This window comes from Metopolophium dirhodum, chromosome 4, assembly GCF_019925205.1.
Source record: "Metopolophium dirhodum isolate CAU chromosome 4, ASM1992520v1, whole genome shotgun sequence".
Taxonomy (NCBI): Eukaryota; Metazoa; Arthropoda; class Insecta; order Hemiptera; family Aphididae; genus Metopolophium; species Metopolophium dirhodum.
Window position 1 is genome coordinate 29,232,985 of NC_083563.1, and position 16,535 is coordinate 29,249,519.

General features: G+C 28.8%; 1 long non-coding RNA gene across 1 annotated transcript; it reads left to right on the forward strand.

Annotated features, from left to right (window-relative positions):
• The first annotated feature begins 1,215 nt into the window (after positions 1-1,215).
• Positions 1,216-4,806, forward strand: LOC132942376 (uncharacterized). The gene is made up of 3 exons (XR_009664283.1): positions 1,216-1,714; positions 3,208-3,288; positions 4,712-4,806. It is a non-coding gene; the product is annotated as an uncharacterized LOC132942376 (long non-coding RNA).
• The last annotated feature ends 11,729 nt before the right edge of the window (positions 4,807-16,535 follow it).

The window sequence follows — 16,535 nt, forward strand, 5'->3', positions numbered from 1 at the left end:
AGCCGATTTTATTTCCGAATAGGGTAACGGAGATGGACACTTGACAAAAAAAAATGGAACATTTTTTACTTATACTTATGCCAAAAACTATGAAATTTATATGGTTAGTAAATAATTTAAGAAATATAGTAACTCATGTCAAGAAATTCCCAAAAATAATATTTAAAAAAAAAAATGTATTACGTTCTAATTTATTCAAAAAAATATTGGTATTTTAAAAATTCTATAAACATAAATAATAAAGAAAGTATAATGTTTTAAGGAGTAATATTTAGGCAATTCACATAACATGTACATTTGGGCAGTCTATGTGTGAGTAGTAAATTAACATTAGTGTGTGTATCACTGTAAATAATTGTAATGTCGCGTCGGGAAACCATTGCCGGATGTAACAACTCTCGCACACGCACGCACATGTCAACATTTTGCAAAAGTATAAATATATTTTATAAAAAGTCTACATATTTTTTCAAAGAGAATTTTACATCAATCTAACTATGACACATAATTTCAATTTTTAATCACACACACACACAAAAAAAAACAAACCACTTTTAATCATACCCGTGGAATTCATTGACATTCCCAAGTCGTCAAAATTAGAGGGAATAAAGATTGATAAAATACAGCATACCGTGATATTAAATAAAGGTCGCCCAGAACAACTAAAATGTTTTAAAATCACTCGCCAAAACGCATTATTCTAAATAAATTGCCCAAACACATTACATTTTTTAAAAATTGAAACGACCGGTTCGTTATGTTTTATTATAATTTCAGAATAATTATGATACTTTACAAATTACAATATTTATTATTTCAAAAATTGTATGTAAATAATGATACGTGCATTCAACACACAAGTGTCACTAAATTGCCTATCTAATACCCCGTAAAAAATTTACTTCAACATGGAATATGAAAATCGATAGATTTCAATTTTTGATTTCATCATTCAGGTAATAATTTAAATATTCAATATGTAATAATTAAAACATGAATATTTTTTTATAAAGCTCAAATAACAGATTCGTAAGTCGTAACATGATTTTAATAATACCAGACAGTACGTCGTCGTGTCGCGCATACTCGTATCATAATATAATATTATAATTTATGATCTTCAATCGCTATAGAATAACTATCTGTATAATCCAACTTCGCCATGGAAAACATGAAAAACATAAAATACGGTGTATGTAGGTGTATCTAGGTTTTAGTGTACCTCAGTTTTCAGGAAAATTGCAGCCGCTGGCGTATCTCACTTTGTCAACTAATTCGACCGATATACCTAGTCATTCGCCTGTGTCTGTGTATATTTTTGAGAGTATAGTTTAGACTATTCTTTATACTTTTTAGCTATATTTAACAATCTCTGAAATTATTGTCAAAATCGGTCGAGTAGTTTTTGTATATACATAAGCTCAAGGAGTAGTAGTGTTCACACAGATCCTCCTCTGCTGTCGGTTCAAACGGAAAAAAAAAAAAAAAAAGCTACAATCATACATTTGTTTTTATGTCATTTTATTTTGATTTGATAATAAAAGTCTCTTTCATGAGTGCAAAATTTGGTGCCGACAACGGGGATTTGAGATTATTAACAAAGTATGCAAAATCATTTATATATAAAGAAGAAGAAGAAGAAGAAGAAGAAGAAGAAGAAGATAAACAACGGATACACAATCATTTGGTGAGATGAAGGCCGGAGGGTATGGTATGTATATTTTTATTTTTTAGCCTGGCGATAACGCTTAAGCATCGTTTAATTTTACGATCAAATGCATAATTTATCTAAAAACTGAAAAAATATAAATTTTTTTCTTTGGCAAATCTAAAACAAATCGTCTTAATATCCGAAATCAGTATGCGTACTGCACGAGCCTTCATTGCCCAATCGGATATCAATCGGGTCCGATGCGACGGCGACACAATATTATTGTGTGGGACGTGTCGTAATATTAAAATACGATTACGATAATGCACACTGCGACTGTGCACGTAAACCGTTATAGGCACAACTTAATTATAATTTATAGGTGCAGTGTATTGTAGTTGTGTGGTGCTGAAATGCACAACAACGATGTGTGGAAACAGTCTCGGATAGTATTATAATATATATCATATCGTAATTACATTCCGTTGGGTTATTATTTCAATATTGTATTATTCAACGCTGGTACACTAATATGATAATAACAAAATATCATTGCCACGTCGTCGATAAATTGTAATTTGTAATGTTTATAAAAACTTTATTGTTATTATTGCACTATAATGAATTAACTAATAACGATTATAATATATAGTAATATAATCGACACTGTCGGATCGTTGTCGACGATTATTTTACTATTGTATTACACGCACGTTTGTCAATAATAATAATAACAACAATAACATGGTCCATTGATCTGAATAGATTAATAATTATGAAATATAATAATAATAATATTTATTCGACACCAAATTATTACGAATTTAATACAAACCTTGATAAGATGAAATAAATTAAGTTTTGGTTCTCTTTTTAAAAGTAAATCTTTGCTAAACAGAGACACTTCATTCTGGTGCCTTTTGGTGTGGCGCGGTGTTTGGCTTCAGTCACAAACATGTTCTAGTTACCGGATGGGTGACCACCCGGGTTTTAGTGACAAATCTTTGCCATACATACACCTGTTCAAACCAACCATACCCCCCCCCCCCCACAGTAACATGTTAGTTTTCGAAGCCTTAACTAAAAAAAAAAGATGGTTCGTTATAATGCAGTAATTTTTAAAATGTAAAGTAGAATAAACTTGAACATGAATAATAATAAATAGAAATAATAATAATAATGGATAAATTAATATTTAAAACCTAATATATTTTACTGGATAGTTAAATAAAGCTGAAGTATTGACATATATATTTTTCCTCACTCCAAGAACTATATATGCAGATTAAACTAAATGTCTTCAAAGTTAATAAAGACTATGTAAAAAAAAAAGGAAAAAAGAATTTACATTATCAACTTAAAGTTCAAAATAGAATAAATTTACTGAGTAAAGTCCAAGTTTATTCAAAGTTATTCTTAGCTGATAATTTAATTTTATAGTAATTTTCTTATCGGTATTCTGAGGTTATAAAATTATTTCATAATTAGACTACAAATATAGTACATACTATAATATTTAAACACATACATACATCATTTATTATATTTTATAGTAAAAACATATATTCCAAACATATACAAGAACCATTTGAAGAACTTTTACCTAAACACAAAAACCTATGAAAAAACTGTAAGTAAGTATAAGCAACTATATTTTTTTACCTAACCTATATCCTCTTATGCTCCTATAAACATGAATGCATGTAACCAAAACATGTGTATAATATTTTTAATAAGTATCAATATTAGACGTACGAAACTAAACCTATAACAAATAAAAAACATCCAAAAACGTTTCTTAAAAAATGAAAAACAAAAACTATAATATATTGTATAACAAACGGATTTTGTAAAACGAAATGCAAAATCAAAAATATTTAAACAACTGAGCGTTAAATGGTTAACAAAAATAAAAATCATTTCTTTGACTGTCAAAATCAAAATCTTTAAATGTTAAAAATTAGTTTTACGTCTTTTGGCAACAAAAAAAACCGTCAGTAGACGATGTTACTTTTCATTTCATCTGTTGCCAATTGCGCATATTGTCACCATTGCAATGACACAATTCGTCACGCGACGCCTAACCGTGTCCCTTTGTGAATGTCATTTTAATGTATACATTAGTTTAGTTTTATATTTCTGACGGCTACGGCTGGCCAAGTGGATATGCGAGAGGAAAACAATTTCGAAACGAAACGAACAATGTCAAACGATTTTTTGGGTAACACGTCAAGTTTGACCAAGACTGAAATAATAATAATAATAATAATACTAAATACTATTATATAACCATGAATAAATAAAACTACTAACGTTGAACATATTATATAATGATAATCGTGTACACATGTCCGCGTGGTATTGGGCTGTATTTATATAGGTAGCATAATGTATGGTTTAGGATATGCGGTTGAATTGAATCTCACGAGGAAATGTTTAATAGTCTATTTGAAATCATAAACTTCAAGAATAGCGAAAAAAAGTATTGAAAAACGGTATAAATCACGTACAATGTACTACTATGAAGTGATAACACACTGAAGCACGCAAAATTTTCAATAATCAATTTTTTTTTATTTTTTTTCACCTAAAATCATAAATCACATTTGTATTTGATATTTTTTAAATATATTGTAATTCAATTAATCAACTAAGTATAGAGTAAGTTTTTGGTGGAAAAATAATTAGTCCAATGTTATACCTATCATGTTTATATTTTTACATGATATGTATATTATATTTATGACGTTTATATTCATGTAATAATGATTTCAAATCCTATTATAACCATATTATTATAGAAGTAAGTTAAACTGTATTTTAAAAGAAAAAAGGCGCAAAACATGGAATATTATTTCGTCAGCCGGCGAACTACATAATAATATTAATTCTTATAATACAACACAATAGTGTTCTATTTAATATTTCATAATTTCAGATATACAATCTTTATATCTGAGCAATCACCAAAGGCATTAACTTAACTACATAGTTAATTATTTTTGTTTTTAACTTATTCAGTTAAAATGTATATTATTGTAACTTAACTTTTTATAGTCAATTGTCATTGCCGTGAAGTCAAGTTAATTTACTTTTCGTATCATGTGGAACCAGCTAGGAAATACTGATCCGTTGACTCTTTTTCGATTTTGGTAATTTATTTTCTATTATACGAGTATATTACAATAATCTAATTCTTTACACAATATTAAGCCTTTTGGTAAATGTTTGTGTAAATAAAAATAATAGGGCAGTTAATAACTTAAAAATATTGTAACTTGAAAAAAAAATCTTTAACTGAGTTAAGTTAATTTTATGGTTAAATTTTTTTTTGTTAACTTTTATCTTTTAACTGAAGGCAATTTAATTGAATTATCTTAACTTGCCACAGTTAATTATTTTCATTAACTTGCCCACCTTTGGCATTTACCCGTTTGAAACAGATCGTTTTATAAGTGTACCTAATATTATATTATTATACATATGCAGTGGTGGTGCCCGGATTTTAACGTAGTAAGTAATTTATCTGGTATTAATTTAAGATAATACTAAGTGTTATTTGTCAATTTGTCACTGTGAATTATCGTGGCCTCCCAAGTATAATCCGCATTGATCATTTACATTGTATGATATTGGTTTATTTGCATAAGTAATTAACAAATCATTAATTTACATAATATACCTACACTTTTGGCGTTTATTGATAAGGTTCTAGCGACTAGCATAGGATGGTCATTGGCCTCTATTTCCACGATTTTTTTTCTTTTAATCAGATACTCTAATATTAGGGTAAATTTTTACAACATTTTTTTTTTACGTTTTTCAATCTAATTTTGTAATTTTATGTTGGCATTTATTGTAAATAGTACAAAAAATATTTAAATGATTTAGGAATAAATTAGGTTTTTTTTTAAAATTAAACTTAAACATCTAATTTTTACTAGTTACACTTAGACGAGTTAAAAAAATAACTTAATTACCCCAGCCTTGTATTTAATATTATAATTTAACTAATATTAAAATGTTTATCTTAGGACACTGTATTATAACACTTGTCCAGACCACTATGATCGAGCGTCGTTGAGAGAATACATTTACGCACAGCTTACTGTCAGTGTTACAATATTGTACAGAAAAAAAATTAGAGAAGTGACTTGATATTATGTGCATAATAATGACTAAAAATTATCCGTTTCTAGTAGCCCTTAGTAGATGTTAGTATATTACTATAGAATGGAATAGGTAACTTTTGTACCATTCGAATATTATATCCTATTTTCTTGTATTTTTAAATTAATTAATCCGTTATTAACTTATTATATTCATGTGGTTCTTCTTAATAAACGATTTTATTTATAGCATTTTTTTAAGATTGGAGTTAGAGTTATAAAATATATTGTATATATCTATGGCAAGCCAATGTCCCCAGTGGATGGGCCGGATATTTTGAGGGCGGCCAACGGTCCACTCTGGCCCGCCCTTGGCGACACCACTGTATAATATAATGTACACTTATTTGTATATAATATTACGAATACCGTTTCGGGGTCGCCAAATCGATGTTCATTATTTATTAGGATAGCTGCAGGCGATTGGAATTGCTTATCCGCCAGCTGTTTTAAATTCTGAACGGATCGAGGAAGCGATCGGTTTTGCATTGACGACGATCGTGTTTGCTCATGGATTTCATGGTATTTACCGTGTCCCGAATTTATAATTATTACATTACATCTAATTAGTCTGCTGCACTCTGCAGCACACGTACACCAATCCGAAGTATATCCGAAGTAGATTGATACAATTATTATGCGTTGCATTTTAGTCCACGCGTGGTGGTCAAAAGTACCTACCAATATTCGCGTTCGACGTTTGAGTTAAAATCGGTGAAACACATACTGCGACGTTTACCGTATAAGTACAATAATTTGATGAATCCACCTTGTTAAGTTTGTATTTGGGAAATGGGGCCTGTATTTAAAATCATATAATTTATTCTTCTGTATATTATACTCACTGATGCACATATAAGTACGTAATTCATCAACAAATTAATACCTAGTTAATTACGTTAGGTGGATAATAACTATGCCGGACGATTTTTTTAACGCAATAATCTTTTCAAGTCAAAAAATTTAACATTTAACGTTTTTGAAAATATTTTTTTTACATAATTATTAATTATAAGTTCCCAACCATTCATACACTATAGCCACCAACTATTATAAATAATTTCATAAAAACACTTTCAACCATTCAAATCCTCTAATCTCAAACCTCTCCTCTCTTACTCTTGCTGATAACCCACCGCTCCGTCTTAAACGTAATTGGCCCAGGAACCTCCTTAACAGTTAAAAAAAAACCGCTTAGAATTATGAAGTTGGACCGCCCTTTTATCACGTCGTCAAGTCCTATATAGTCCTATACACATTTGTACCCCCCCCCCCCATATTACCTATTGTATACATTTATTACAGATTGTGTATATTTTTGTTTTTTAATTTAAAAAAAAAAATTATTAAAAAATTTTTTCTAAAATGTATATATTTTTTATTATTTTTCATCGTTATAATTTTTAAATATGTTTACTTTTTTTTAATGACAGTGTGCATTTTTAATTTCTTAGTCTAAAGCAAAATATTTTTTGAATTACTTCAATACATAAAAATTGAATTTTGTAAGAGTTGTTTTAAGCTTATGAGGTTATAAGTATTTCAAGTATAGATGAGTGAGAGTGGTACAGGGACACAAGGTTACCCGAAAAGCGTTTGTCCTCTATTCCGCTCCCTCTATACTTTAAATACACAATTAACTAATTGTGTACCTAATTAACTATTTGTCCAAAATTTACTCCAAATAATATTTTGTTTCGGAATTTGAAATCAAAAGAATGTATATTGTACGTATATTGTCATTCAAACTAATAAAAATCTTTCAAAATTATTACGATCAAAAAAAAATTTTTTTTTATTTTGTAATGTTTTAGAAATTAGAACCATTTAAAATAAATATTTATAAAAACACTAACTAAAATAATGGATCTCCTACATTAAATGTATCACCTTGGGGTACGCGATGACAAGAATATTTAATATATGTTTTTCCAAAAAAAAATGTTGAGTCATTGTAAAATATATGAATTTTTATTAACAGCAGCATTCGTCATTAACACTTTTAGAATATTTTTTTTCATAAGTATATAATAATCTTCTATATAGGTGTAGAGATATAGGGATATATCAGTACATAGTATAAAAGCGAAATGGAAATCTTTGTTACGAGTTGACTCCGAATTAGCATGACCGATTTGGCTGATTATTTTCTTGTTGTGTTCGTAATCGTGAGAGGGAAGGTTTAGAAATGATCTTATTGGCGTATACATATCATGCTGGTTAATAGTTAAGTTGAATTTTTATGCTGCGAGCTCGTGAACCTTAAAAATCGGTTCTGAACCGCTTATCTATAAATAGTATATATATTTTTTTATATAATAGTCGAATACTATTTAATACTGTTATTGGGACCCTTCATTGAACCAAAATTAGCAGAGGGGGCCATTAATAATTATAATTATAATATTTAATTAATTATTAATATATTAACTATAATATTAGCCATAATATTTGCATTGGTGTCTTACAATTATATAATATATATTTATACACCCACCCACCCATTTCAGACATGAAGCAATTGCGACAAATAATCCTATATCCCGATGGCACTGCCCAAGTCTACATTTGCTTAGACCACAGCATTCGATGACCTACACCGATCCGGGTCGTGCATGCAAAATCAATGTCCGGCGACTGCAGCACAATATAATTTATGCCACGTTGTGGGTAATATTAAAATAAGGTAAAAAAGCAGTAAATAAAAAAAATATTATTTTTAATCACGTTGGACGTTATTGGCGCACATCGTCTGCGAGTGACCTGCAGTGACGATATCCATATCCATATTCGCAACAATTACTTGTGTGGCCGGCGTATACATTATGATAAATAATACTTCCGGAGCCGTGTACATGATAATATTATGTATTATATTGGCAGAGGACTGGGTCGCGTGTTTGTGAGTTTGTCTAAGGTCAATGGTGGGGGAGGGAATGTGATCTTAACATATCAAACGTAGGTTATTTTGCATAACTGCTGCTAAAAGTCAAACAAAATAATAATTTAAAAGCGAAAGTTAAATTTACAAAGATAACGTAATTAATTGTTTAAAGTTCGCAAGTCAAACGTGGATTTTATGTTGAAATACAATTTACCATACCGACAAGAAGGGCGAAGATAACAAACCAAACCCGAAAATGTAATCATATTTAATAGTTTAATACAATACAATTTTTATCATAATTATATTTATATTATTCATATTCATTATTCAACATGTTTTATAAATAAAAAGACTTCGGTGTCAACTGTCCTATACGTAAAAATAGGTGTCAAAAGTCCTATAAATTGGTAATTATGCGGCTATCAAGTTATGTGTCGTATTTCAAATGTCCTACATCAATATATATTAATATATTATATAATATTTTATTTACTAACCGATTGTTGTAGGGTTACAGCAGAGGGGGGGGGGATAGTTGAATTTTATACTGAGGATTAAAATATTATACTTGACGAAAAAATATATATCCACACTTATACTCGGGCTATTGATTACACGAGTGTAAAAGTTAAATATTTAATTGACACGACTCACTCTATTCTTTCAAATAGTATTTTAATGTACAAAATTAGTAACTTAAGTTATAAACTGGTATATTATCATGATTGTGTTATGAACTGGTCTTAGAATTCTAAGTGTTTATTTATTTTTCCAATATTATATCCAAACAAGCTGTCATGTCACAATTTACAACGTCGAAGTATTATTTTTGATCGACTTTCATCTGCGTAAAAACGAAATCTGTTATGATATATAATTATTAATTTTTTAGTTACACACATATATAATATTATATAGGCATTTAGGCAGTCACGAATAGTGTCATAAAAGGTTAAGATCTGCATAGGTAAATTACCTATCACATATTATAACATATAATAGACCATTAGACCATGAACATTCGTTTGCATAGTAATACGTAGACACCTAGGAAAAATTCAGTTTAATGACTAAATTAATTATATTATTAAGTATAATATAATTTATCGTAATATTGATCATGATTTTGATTCATTGCAGCTTACTGTGCGAAAAAAAATTAAAATTACAATAACCGAAAATTATACACACGAAATAACACGAAATATTAACTATATTGCACAATATTATATGTAGTTATTTTATGTATAATATTAATATAATAATGTGTAACATACCTATTTAACAATTGTATAGATACACCATACAAATACCTGTTGTTTATTATAATGGTACAAACTACAAACACCTATTCGGTAATGATGATAATATTAATAATAATAATAATAATAAAAATAGTAATAACAATATTAACGAATAATAATAATAATAACAATATAATACAGTGATTTATCATTCTATCTTAAATGCACACCACGCATTGTATAATATACACTTTCGTGATGTATACTTTATTATAACATTATTATATCGTTCAATGTCACTGTCCCCACATTAAAGAATATATTTTACTAGTTAGTATATTTTGTAATATTCTTTTCACTAAATGCGATCCCGTGTGTCTGCCGAGGTTGATATATTATAATACACAATATTTTATTCGCATAGCAATTATTATAACGTAAATATTAAGCACATATATAATATATATACTTATAACTTATTAATCATTATATTTAATATATATACCTATATATATAGTGGAGTGTACCTGCAATGTCATTCCTTTCACGATTAATTTTTTCAAATCTTTTTTGAACAATTTAATTTGAACTCGGTCAAACAATACTCCATATATAGCCATCGAAATAATAATTCGTCGCTATGAGATTCAATTCATACGTTTTCATAATTTCTTACAACTATAATAATTCTCAAACTGCAGTTTACACATGAGCGTATGTCTGTACAAACAGATATTAACAATTAAATCGACTACAATAAATATTTAGTCATAAAACACTCATCATACTTGACTCAGAGAAAAATAATATATAATTATTGGTACCTATCATCGGAAATACTAAAACTCAAGAATCAAAATTTGTACGTCTTGAAAATTTTCAAAAAAAAAATTACGAGAAGATGAACTACGGAAAGACTGGGAATCGATGCAAAACCATCGAAATTTTATGTCCGCGGATACGTAATTTGCAGTCTAAATTCGAGCTATGATATTATTCTATGGACTCAGATAACGAACGACGTTAATATTCTTTCAAGCGTTTAGCCTGCAATTTCACACTTTCAAAAGAATAAAGAATAATCAAACGCGGTTCACGGCGTTCGAACATCGCGATATAATTTCGTATATCCGGTGATACCACTGTCAAATAGATAGACCTGCAGCTGAAAATATAATACACTGAAAATAAAAACGATAAGAATCGTATTTGCCTTAAATAAACGGTCCACGAGTGTTAGCGCGGAAGAAACCGTACACTAATTCGATTCGCTACGAGACGATGAGGTGAAAACTTCAACAGCGATAGTGACATTACTATATATACTATTTCCGATTGTATAATAACGAAACAATAAAATAATTAAAAGCGGTTAATATAGATAAATCGTGAGTATGGACTCAAATAATGATAGTAAAGCAAAAAATGTAATTTAAATTCAATTTATATTATCATGATATCTCCCCGAATCCTCCACTTCCATATTATACATTTGTACTCACAAAAAGCATGAAATAATATCAACGATATCGGACAAACGTTTTTTTTTATATTTTAATTTTAGAGTTACGAGCATATCAAAACTGTAAATTGTTTGTACATTTTAAAATGCTCATTTATTGAGCCATTTTGAGAGATTACTTTTAAACATCTTGGCAACGTCAATTTATGTTTCATATAATTATTTCATGTTCATAGAACATGGAAAAATATTGCCGGGTCAGCCAGTATGTTCATATCTTAAAATACACCATGGTGAAGCGAAAACAGTCCTATATACAGAGAAAAGAGTTGTTATTAATACGTGCACGGGACGCAATCTATGATGTTCCGTGTTGAATCAAAACTACCCTACATTGTTGGGACAAATTTTTTTGAAGAGTTGATGAAAACACATGCAAATATGACGTTCACTCCATTACAATAATTGTCCATGATGCGGGGGCCAAGTGATATAGCCAAAATAATATTTGTACATAATAGTTCAACCGTTGTAATTTTCTAAATGTCGACAATAACAATAATAGTTAATATAAAATATTCCTACTTATTAATAATACTAATTTATTAGCCTATGACACTCACAAAGAATGTGGCTTTCTATTGGTTAAATAATTTTCAAAATAGGTTCAGTAATTCCAGAGATTACCCTCAACAACGACAACTAACAACTCCTCTTTATATAATAGTATAATATATTACTTATGATTATGACCGTTATATATATTAATTTTAATGAGAGTTTTGATGTAGTTTTAAACGAACAAATACGTTTGGCTGATATTGGTAACCACTAACCTTTACTCTTTAGTCTAAATTCAAAATCAAAAACGATATATTTTAGTGGCCAATGCTTGCGGGTAAATCATACAATGGACAATTTTCAAATTAGAGCAGATTTTATTCTTACCTATAGACTATAACGCTGATCAGCTTTTAATTTTCAAAAATAATAACTAAACATTCAATTGTTTTTCTTCTAAGTCACATTTCTTACCCACTTTGAGAACCATAGGCCATAGCCCTAGAAGAAAATTATAGCAACAATACTAATGTGAAGTATGCAAAATATTCTTCAGAGAGATGAAACATGCGTAAATTAGCATGAAAAAATCAAGATTTTTTTATTTCTGAAAATTTCTCATTGTTTATAAATGCGTGCGACGAGCAGATAATAATAAAATATAATAATAATATATTGCGCATAATAATATGGTAATGGAAAAGAAACATTTGGAAACATTATTATAATGATGTTTCTTACGTTATATAATATTATGTACTTATTTTGGGCTATGTTTCATATTACCGCAATACCATTGTTTTATAATCACATGACGTATTTAAAATTGCACCTAAAAAACAACAACAATAACAATGAAAATAAAATATAATTACGAAAAATTGTAAAACAACAATACCTCTCCAAACACTAGCCCATCATCGTGCAACTTGGAACAATCAAACTGAAACACAAAACGTATAACAATAAATTATAAACAAAAATTGTCGATAAACACTATTGTGGTTGATAATAATTTTAACCGTGTTACGTATTGCCAGCAGCTATAATATTGTACAAAAAGTACAGTAAGTACAGCAAGTGTGTACGCGGAATAATGATAAACAAATTGATTTTTATAGTATGTAAAATTGTAAAACAAACAACAGATCGTTGATTGGGGAAAACGACAGTTTTTCGTAGGTAGCGAACAACCATTTTGTTGGGAAAAGGAACGATTATATAGTGGATAGACTGTAAGTACGATTATATAAATTTATACCTATGTTCGTTCTTTTCCATTATGATATTATTTTACAATACTCCCATTGTGAACTCCGCGACGGAGACTTTAACGCCATGCGGATGCCGGGCGTCTAATCGTTATTATTTTTAAAACGCTAAAACCATAATATAATATCATTCACGTTCAATTTTCCGCCGGTCCGCAATCCGGTTAAATCATTTTTTTCTGTTTTATTTCTCATACACCCCATACGTTTTCTTCCGATTATTCGAAATTGATGAGTATTGTATTGGTGTACTTTATGTTAGTTAGGTACACAGGTCTAATATATAGATATAGGACATAGCCCAACATAGGTAGATACTTCTAGGATCAAACCAATTCAGTCGTATGTTTATTATACATACATTAGTATATTATTATACCTCTTATACGGTTTCGCGTTATTAGACTTTCTTCGTTTTAGTTTACCACGTCAAATCATACGCATGAAAACATTTTTCGGTAATGACGACGATCATCGACAGAAAATAAACGTATTTTATTATATGTTCTACAGTAGATTAAATACAAAGATATACGTAAACAAATAATTCGATCTACTTTCAACTGATGGTTGAGAAGAATCCTTTAAAAATTGAATTTATATAATATTTTAATAATAACAAAAACAGTAGATTGCACTTTATTACCTATATAGATACTGCTGGTGCATACTCATTGTCGTACTTATATATTGTGTATACATTTACTGAATAGGAACTATATTTTATTATCTTAATGTATCAAATCTTATAAATCGAACTTTAAATGCTTACTAAAAAAAATTGTGCATATGTATTTTTAATATTTTTTACTGCTATTTAAGCATTGTATCAGAAGCCTTGTATTAAATGTTGACACGTTATGGCCCGACAAATAACATTTTATCGATATTTATAGAAATAAAAACTAAAAAAAATTGTGCATATGTATTTTTAATATTTTTTACTGCTATTTAAACATTGTATAAGAAGCCTTGTATTAAATTTTGACACGTTATGGCCCAACAAATAACATTTTATCGATATTTATAGAAATAAAAACTTAAACAAATTGAAATTGTCCGTAAACAGCTCAAAACAAGTCAAAATATCTTGAAAATTTTCCCAAGTATAGGTAAATTGATAAAATAAACATAATATGACATAAATCTCAAGTGTCTATTGTTATTCGTTTTTGAATTACAACAAAATAAGAAAATTGCTAGGTACATGACATCGAGTGAATATCCAATGTTGTGATCAAACTTCAAACGCTCAAAAAATTTTAAGTGATCTCAGTCGTTCGGTCCATAACGTTTTCAATTATTCACATTATAAATACTTTGTCATTACGCCCATTACGGAAACGATTAACATGCTATACGAGTGCGATCTATTGTCTGCAAATTGCTACTTCCGGTTGTCAATCACGTCGAATAATTGTATACACTAGGTATACAATATGATGACAGTAGTAGTTCTATTCAACTATCGAACCAGTGTAATATGTTTTTGGTCTTTTCAAAGCCTAGTGCGAGCATCAGTCTTGTGATGAGATTTTTATGATCTTTAAAATTATAATAATTTCAATTAGTATGCGCGTGACGAACTAATCTAATGAAATCCGTTGAACTTTAAATATTTTTAACTAGCCACATAATTCTCGTTCTGTCTTGATAATCTCATAAGTCATTACTCATAAAAGCTACAAGGACATTATATTATAGAACCTATCAATCAATATTTATACGTTTACTAAATTTTCGGATATTATTATTTGTTATATTATATTAACGTCTTACTTCTCATAACATAGGTACTATTCTGTATAATATCGAGTATTTTAGTGTACGTGTGAAATATGGTAAACGTAATAGGTATAATATTTAAATTAACAAAAATGTTATTGAAATACGTCACATTATATGATAATGCAATGTTAATTGTACGGGTGTTTCTGAGTCGATTTATTTAAATTACCAGTTCTGTACAGTATTATTACTTTGAACAAAATATAAACACTCCGTAATATGATATTGTTAGGTATATCATTAATTGTCAATAATTTCACACGGTCATAATACGCCGTCTATATGCATACATATAATATGATATCATGTGAAATGATATTGATTTGATTTTATTTAACGCCATTTTTTCAATGCTACTCTTCGTATCATTTTTGTCAAGTTCAATCACATAAGTATAGGTTTTTTATTAGAGAATTGAAATTCTACAGATTAGTGCTTATAAGTGCACAATATTTTATGTTCAACCATCAAATCTGTAGTGGAAATTATTAGTGATCGGTTTCATATGAAATATATATTTTTATGAAGGTTTAGTTACCTAATTAGTATGTATTAGGTTCTATAAGTCTATAGGTACGTAGGTATGTTTAGTTAAAATGTAATTGCTAAATTAAAAAACTAGATAATCTCTTCTCTATATAATTGAACATCGCACTTGAATACTGACAACAAATAACAATGCATAGTTTAAAACTAATAAAACATGCTATTATTAATTAAAAATATTATTATATATTTATATACCTACCAATAACGTTTTGTATTCGATTAATTATTCATATTAATTAAACGTATCTTTCAGCCAATATCGGTGAGTAGTGTGTGTGTGGAAGACAATAATACTAATTTATTTATATGAAACAATTAATAATGATAGTTAATTAATAATCACAAAAAATACGATAAACACGCATATATTATTATCATTATACGCTTTTCGATTAAAACGTGTTATTGTACACACGCCGATAGCGATCCAACGAACTTTTTTTTTGTTGTCAACGTATATTATACAAATTAAAAACCTACATAATACTATCGTAAGTACCTGTACATATATAAGAGCTTTTTCTGTGTGTGGGTATTTTTATACATATAGTTACACGTTACAGGCAAATAGTATCTCGCGTGTGATACGAAGATAATACTATAATATTCATAACGGTGTCGAGGATAGAAAACGTGTTTATCGTGAGGACACATATCCGTGAACTCTTCGGCAGCACTTGTGCATATACTTTGATCCCAAAATAAAAATGCAAATAATAATATTGTCGAATAAAATCGGAAGGACACGATCCGTTATATACTTATATGACGCGGCGAGTACGACCAATAATCATCGTAGTATAATATCAGTACCTATATGTATACATCGTTTAGACACAAGCTAGACGTTTATATTTTATGGCCATCGCGTAGGTCATGTACGATTTTCTTCCCATATTTTATATTATATTGGTAGTATAGCATAATATTGTACACGAGGTATATACCAG